The sequence below is a fragment of the Malus domestica genome, chromosome 13, assembly GCF_042453785.1.
Source record: "Malus domestica chromosome 13, GDT2T_hap1".
Taxonomy (NCBI): Eukaryota; Viridiplantae; Streptophyta; class Magnoliopsida; order Rosales; family Rosaceae; genus Malus; species Malus domestica.
The window spans coordinates 10,489,556-10,495,625 of record NC_091673.1 but is presented as its reverse complement, the minus strand read 5'-3'; positions in this window follow the sequence as shown (position 1 = coordinate 10,495,625).

The window sequence follows — 6,070 nt, the reverse complement described above, 5'->3', positions numbered from 1 at the left end:
ATAAAAAATTATATTATTATACTTAAAAATCAATCATAGTACTATTCATTTTACCATTTATTTTATCCTTATCGTTAAAACTATAAGTTTTCAAGCATTTTCATTAATTTTCCTTTGAATTTATAGTTTATAAGAGTTAAAGTTCACCTTACATATAGTTGGAGAATAACTTCACCTGACTATAGTGCTAGTGTGAGAATTGAGATAAGACGCGCACTACTAGCCACAAGAATAAGATATTAGATTCATCATTTGTAGAAGTTGAATATGAGACTCATCACTTACAAGTTGCAGAACAATATCAATACACCGTAGTGCTAGTGTTTTATTCTTATTAAGAATAAATCTCATATTGATAGGAGAGACTTTGCATGAATTTATAAGTAAGTTGGCATACTCTCTATACCAATAGATTTTATGGTGGAACCTCAACTTTTTTCATAGTATTAGAGCAAGTTGTCATGTGAATTCTAAAAGCTACACGTGCTCTACGTACTAAGCTTGAAAATTCACCACATATAAAAAGATGTGTAGAAAATAAGTCTCTCATTAATAATGAGAGTAAGAACCTTGTACGAGCGTAATGATTCGTGACAAACTGTCACAATCATAAATAAATAATGGTCTATAATTTAGGGACTAGGAAGAATAGGTGATGCCAAAAGTCACGTGGATCTCGTTCTTTAATAAAAGCTATATGAAAATATATTGGGACTATAGTTTTACCTCCACGTAAAACTCTACGCTGGCACATAACATGATTTGGTATTACAAGTCACCCACAATCCTGAACGAAAACATTTATTTTTGTGACAATTATGATTTGAAAACTGAATTTCCCCGTTGGTTTTTGAAAAACGAAAGCAATTTCAAAGAGATGAACTCTAGATGCTATCGGAGTAAAGGATCGTCAACAAGAACGTCATAGTGCGTTATAAATTCTTATCCAAGACTTTCATTTGATAATATCATGTGAATCACTAGAAACATATAGAGTGTATGCTAGCCCGATAACAAAAGTTTCGCAAGGAAACCAAAGCAGGCTAATATGAGACATGATTTTCTTTCTAAGGAGATTGTATTCGCAAATTTGATTCTATCCGTAATCTATTTTTATCCCTACGAGTTCTAGTCTCAATGAGAATGCTAGTTCTTACTGTTCATATGTTGTGATATGAATATACCACACCAATTGTTATGTATGGATGTGTTTGGGCCCAAAATAATAGTTTGGGCCGAGGGTAGGATCACTCTCGGCCCAGGAGGCCGGGCGGCAAAAGGACCATGGATCGGTCAACCCGTGGGAGTCCAAACCTAGGGCGGTTAAGACGAATCCTAGTGCAATGGGGAGTCTCGACGGGATCGGATATCCAGGAAATTAATCCAGCTTAGCTAAGGACTAGGTTCATAGTCCTAATAGCTAAGGACTAGGTTCATAGTCCTAATAGCTAAGGACTAGGTTCATAGTCCTAATAGGTGTAGGACGGGATCGGATATCCAGTAAATTATATTGTAGGTACATTATGTTTGTAATATAAAAAATGTTATTTGATTTCAAAATAAATTTATCTATATTTTATATAATAATATAGGTAAATTATTGCACACATATATATTAGTAGTAAAATGTGCCCAATATATATAATAATGCATGAAAATAATTCACCTACAAATAAAGGAAATTTGATTAAAAAATAATATATCTACTACTTTTTGTTTATAAATTTCAATTTCTTTTTTTTATATTACAAACATAATGTACCTACAATATAATTTACCTATTGTTTAATCTTATAAGAAAATAATGTATCTACTGTTTTATTTTTTATTTATTTTTTGTCGAATATCTACTGTTTTATTTTAGTAGAGATAATTTGTCTTGGTTTAATTCTTACGAAATAATTTAGGCACTGTTTAACTTTACCAAAATAATGGAACTACTATTTTAATTTACCTACAAAATAAATGCTATTTGATTCAAAATTAATTTACTTATATTTTACATACAAATATAGATAAATTATTTTTAACAAGCATATATGATAACAAACAAAATATGCCTAACGTATGTAATAATCTAGGTAAAATAATTTACCTACAACATAAAAGAATATTAATTGGTTTTTTATTGTTTTTTATCCAACAATATTATTTGATGCAAAATAACTGATTGTACAAGGATTTTTTTTTTCATATGAAAAATGTGCCCATAATTGTTTATGAACATGGTTAAATTAATACATATATATATATATATATATATATATATATATATATTCCTAATATTTACCATACAAGAAAGGTGAAATTTTCCATATGGGGTTAATTACTAATCATAATTAGGGTAAGTAATAATATTTATTGACATAATTAGGGTTTTGTGGCATAAGTTGTAAATATGTGATAATAATTGGTTACATATTTGTCTACATGGTACTCTATTTGAAATTTGGGTTTTATTTGGATATTTAATATTAGGTGGGTTTTTGTTTGGAAAATAAGAGTTTCAAGGGCCATTTTCTAAAGAACCCAATTAAAAACATAAGGTGACGGAGAGTTCGAGAAACTCTCCTTAACATTTCTCAATTTCAAAATCAATGCAATCTTTGAAATCTGTGTAAAACCAATTTCAATTTTAATTTTCGTTTGCCAACCAAAAATTCATCATACCTTCGATTTGTTTTTTATCAACATGCTACATGCTATTTATCACTTGCCCATTCATTATGACCTCGAATTCACAATTTGACCACCAAGTGAAATTTCACTTGCACATGAAACGAAAAATTGAAATAGTTATCAAATGTAAGATATAAACACAAATTTTATTCAGAATTATTTGAGTTGATAAAGATATTTTTCTTTAATAGATCAAGACTTAGGTTCGAGTCCTGTTGCCGACAATCCCTCTTGCGTGAAATCTATATAATTTATAAATAAATAAAAAAAAGACTGAAGCCCCCTCTGTGAATCCTTAAAAAATCTTGTGATACGCTCTAGTCTTGGAATGGAATAACCTCCCTTCCCCTAATTTTGTTTTCTAATGAAAAGAAAAAAAATACAATCGCGAATCTTTTTCATAAGGACAATTCAATACTTGACTGAGAATTCTATTTTAAATTTTGAATAACGTCACTTAGTACTACGGTCTAGTGGTATTCCTCTTCACTTGTAAATTAGACATCTTAGGTTCGATTCTCACTAAAAACGATTTTGAACCACATTATTGCTAGCCCATTATGAGGCTAAGCCCACATGCTCCCTCTTAGTGTAGATAATATTGTTTGTTAAAAAAAATTGAATAATATTGCAATCATATTTAGAATAGGAATGTGTTGTGTAAATCCTAGTGTATTTAGTGATACCTCTGAATATTCCCTTTAGTAGTTATTATCCTATTATAGTTGTAATCCTATTAGGGTAAGGATTTAATCTATCATATTGCTATAAATAAAGGCACAATGTGGTGATACAACACACACCTCACAATTAAATTTTTCTCTTCTCTCTTTCTTGCCACCGGCCTCTCTCCCTTTTCTAGTCCTAAATATAGTTCAGTCAAATATGCCTACAACACGTTATTAGCACACTCTTACCAGAAACTAAGGAATTGAAGGTTGTGTGAAGACCTGTATTTTATATTTATATAAAAAAAATATTTATTTTGATCAAATAAGTCTAATAGACTTTTTCAGTATTATTTGACTTAAAAACTATATTTTTAAATTATTCATTTTAATTTTGTAATGGTTTATATTCTTTTTACTAGTTTATATTTTATTTGTCTTATGAGGTGTCTCAATTTCTAAGGCAGCCATTAGTGGTGCTTGCTAAGCACTCTTTCAAGCTGGACGTGTGAAGTTTATAGATGGCCAAAGAAATATATGGATAAGGGTGGCTGGGGTGTTGCCAGCAAGGTGCTCTAAGTGCTTGTTCAGCACTCTAAGAAGTTGCTGCCTTCTCTGACTATAAATAGGGAGCTACACTTGCATTTCGTTTTGGACATTAGTATCTTACGAGGAAAAGAGAGTGAGAGAAAGAGAAGGGTGTAAGAAACCGGAAGCTGAGGTGCTTCTTAATCGGCGGTGTCAAATCTGTAGCAGGGTAAATATGGGTAATGATTCTCATATTTTTTTAGTCTTTCCATAGCTCTATATATTGTACAACTCAGTCGTGTTTCATCTCTGTTGGTTTGTAGTATATATGTAAGTATATCTGCATAGACGTTTGGCTATCAGACTTTACAATTGGAGATCATCTTACCTACACAAAAGTGATAAGATTGAGCCTATATATAATTATCACATGCTAAATATTATATCTTCCCTTTATTAGAGGTTGTTGTATAAAAGAGGACTTGAGCATATTAATTCGCACATATATCTTTCTTATTGGTTTTGAGAGAAACTATTTACGTATATGCTGGTATTCATGCATATAACTTTGCACAAGCCAGAGTAAACCAAGCTAGCTTTCTCGGCATGGAACTATCCGCATATGTTCATAGGTATAGTTTCAACTGTATCAAGTAAAGCATGTGTTTGGAGTTGATGTATATATAATAACTTGTGAATTAGTATTGCGGAATCGCTAAACTTAAATATGTTAATTAGGATTAGAGTTCATGTCATACATTTGGTAATTTGCTTATATATGTGGTTTAGTTTACTTATTCATTAATCATATGTAAGACTTTATTTAATTATTGGCTAAAGTTATGTTCCCAGCTTATACACCAAGAAGACAGCATGCATATTTATATTTGTATTTCACCTGTCCCTTTTTCTGCAAGTTGTACTCATTCAAATGTTCTCTTATGACCATGTCATTATTTTAGATCAATCAAAAGGGTATTTGAAATGGGTGTTGTTAAGTTAGTAATCTCAAGTGCTTTGACTGGGATTAAAGTTCTTGTCTTGCATATAGTGATTTTCTTATACTTCTTTGTGTTATTATCTCGGAGCTATGCTTTGGAATCCAGGTAGGGGAAATATGGCAGACCTTTACGGAGACTGGCTTTATTAAATTTCGTGAAACATTATATTATTATTGTTATTGATCTTGTTGGTTGATTAATGTGATCTGGTTTACTAATTGGACAAATACTGCTCTTGTGTGTTTATTTGTTATTGGTTATAGAATTATTGGTGAAATGCTATTCGCTGAGAATATGTTGTGGTACATGTGAATGATGAAATGAGATTATTTGTGCATTACTCATGTATGAGAATAGTTGGAAGTTCGATGTTGAGAAAGGAACTGGAAATGAGGGTAGTTGGAAATGATCCTTTGTGTAGTTTAGCCAAACTCTTAGCAGGTACTAGGTCTCAGGCGAGCCCACAATACACAAATTCTTTAAGGGTAATTCGGGACTGGCGACGAAGGTTTTGGCAATATGACTAACAAAAAGGGAAATTGGGATGATTGAGTTACAGGGGGTTAATTTGTATATTAGAACATTCGAACCACTACTGTAGAGGTAAAATGCATGGTATGCGATGTGCAGGTCCGCGTGTTTTATTATATGAATTAACGGGTAGAGATGAAGAGTATTGTATCGCACTCATGCATTGTTGATGATAATGATTTGGTACTTGATTACATGATTTTATGACACTTAATTTAATATTTTCAATTTATTGTGATAAAGTTATGTCCCTATTGAGCTGTTGAAGCTCACCCCTCTATTGTTATGCAGGTTTAAGAACTAAATAGTAAAAAAAAGGGTAGACAGGATGAGATCAGATTAAGTGTGAGGATATAATTTTGTATTTATTTATTTAGCCTTGTAAATAATTATTGAGTTATTTTAAATAAGAAGAATTTTATTTTTCACTCCGTTATTTCAGTTTTATTTTAATTAGTTAGCTTTTATCTCACGTTTCGGATTCAGAGTTATTTTTCCTATTGACCCCGGGTCCGGGGCGTGACACGCAGCCTAGCCCAACTCCTGAGAAGGCCTGCAGCCCTTCTTGGACCCATCTACATGTCCCCAGCCCAACCTGCCAACATCCTATACTATAGTGCTAGTAATTTATTTTTATTGAGAATGGATCTCACATAGATAGGA